We start from the raw sequence: 1,714 nt of genomic DNA, 5'->3' as shown, positions 1-1,714 counted from the left end.
AAAAAAAAAAAAAAAAAAAAAAAAAAAAAGAAAATACACACCTATACATGTAAAACAATTTGAAAGGGAGTTTGGGTGAATAACTGGGGTAGGAGTGTATGTGTTTTGACTACTACAAAAGCAAACTTACAGGGAAGGATTTGGTGGAGGGGTGGAGAAGAGGCTGGGTTGGAAGAAGCCTGAGACCATTTCTGGAATAGTACATCATTTTTAGACAGATGAGTGTCTGTCCTTGCTGTGATTTGAACTGAGATTTCAGAGTCCAAAAGAGGGTCATACAATCTCCTTCCACACCAGTGTCTCTGATACAAAATGCAGTTAGTTGTTAATCTGTCTCTCAGGGGTATTTTGGAGTGCTCAGATACTGTGACATTTGTGACAGGTGCCATGGAGGCCCAGAATAWCTCGGAGAGTATTGTAGTGAGCCTAAACAGATGTTGTGGATATATGRATTACACAAGGACTGTCTTATTGGAACTAGAAGTGCTACACACATCTTTCTGTCCTAGGTACGAYGTGCAAGTTGCATGTGTGGAGTCACAGGAGAATAATGAGTACAGATCATTAAAAGAGCTAACAGGTTTTTGAAGTGACATTCCCCCAGGGAAAAGTGATATATAATGATTTGCCCTGTTTGAGAGGTCTGATGGAGGTTGCCAGCTAAGTGGAAAAACAGCATGCTTGCCAAAAGGGGTCATGTGCCCAGGGTCCAAGAGCTGATGCATCGTACCTACAGGGACCCTATGTATCAAGAGGTGAGCGTGCAAGTGTAAAATATTCTTATTTCATCCTCATTTCCTAATAGTTCTTTGTTCGGTGAAAGCCAGATGCTTAGCAGTTAACTCAGAGAATGTAAATGCTTCCAGGCTTTATTGCAAAAGCTTTATTGATGGGGGGAAATTAGACAGTGTGCTGGGACATCTAAGCAGCAATACCCTGACCCCAAGCAAATACAGTTTACCATGCAGAAGAGTCCTTYTGCTGGCATGATTTATGTCATCTGAGAAAGCAGTTTAATTATCCCAGCAGAACACCTCCAAGCTGCTGGATAACATCAATAAATTACAGAGAGGCTGTAATCTAAAACCTTGGTCTGCAGGTTCAAAAAATGCAAAAGGAAAATGTGGAGAGCAAGAGGTCTCAGGGCTGGGCAGTGGAGAGGCTCGAACAGTGATCACCACTGTGGAAAGTCTGTGGTGGCCACACAACTGATACCGCTCCCCTTTTCTTGGTGAACATCCAGTGTCTGTGATGATGGGACTTGGMAATGTCATTGTCTGTGTACAAACAGCAGCACTGTTTATAATAAACATGCACATTTCACACTACTGCGCCAGCCCTGCCGTCTATCGAGCCATATGCTCATGCAGAGGGTGTCTGATTAAAGCACAGACTGCTTAACTGTGGGATAAGGGACAGAGGCAGCACCCCATCACAAGGACGTTCTGGACWGAAGGAGTTTCTGGCTTGAAACACTTGATTTTGTTAGCTGTGTAAAACGGGCAGAACAAGACTGAAWTTTCCTTTAAAACCCCAGCGTGATTACTCCCAGGCAAGGAGAAGCAAAAAATCACCCAGGAAACTCCTCATTCACCTGCTGTAAAGGTTCATCCAGAGCCTTCAGAAGAGGGAGTGGAGGAGAGGGAGGGAGAGAAAGATGTACACTAAGAGCTGGCTGTGAGGGCAGCCTTTGGAGATAACCTGGAAGTCATCC

General features: G+C 43.9%; 1 protein-coding gene across 1 annotated transcript in view; it reads right to left on the bottom strand.

The window, feature by feature from the left end:
• Nucleotides 1–1,714, bottom strand: part of TRIM36 (tripartite motif containing 36) — a 33,350-nt gene that overhangs the window by 30,911 nt on the left and 725 nt on the right. The gene's annotated exons all lie outside the window — the stretch shown is intronic.

The sequence above is a fragment of the Malurus melanocephalus genome, unplaced genomic scaffold, assembly GCF_030028575.1.
Source record: "Malurus melanocephalus ecotype Western Australia unplaced genomic scaffold, MMel_1.1 scaffold_84, whole genome shotgun sequence".
NCBI lineage: Eukaryota > Metazoa > Chordata > Aves > Passeriformes > Maluridae > Malurus > Malurus melanocephalus.
The sequence above is the reverse complement of the archived record's forward strand: the minus strand, read 5'-3'. Positions and strand labels throughout refer to the sequence as shown.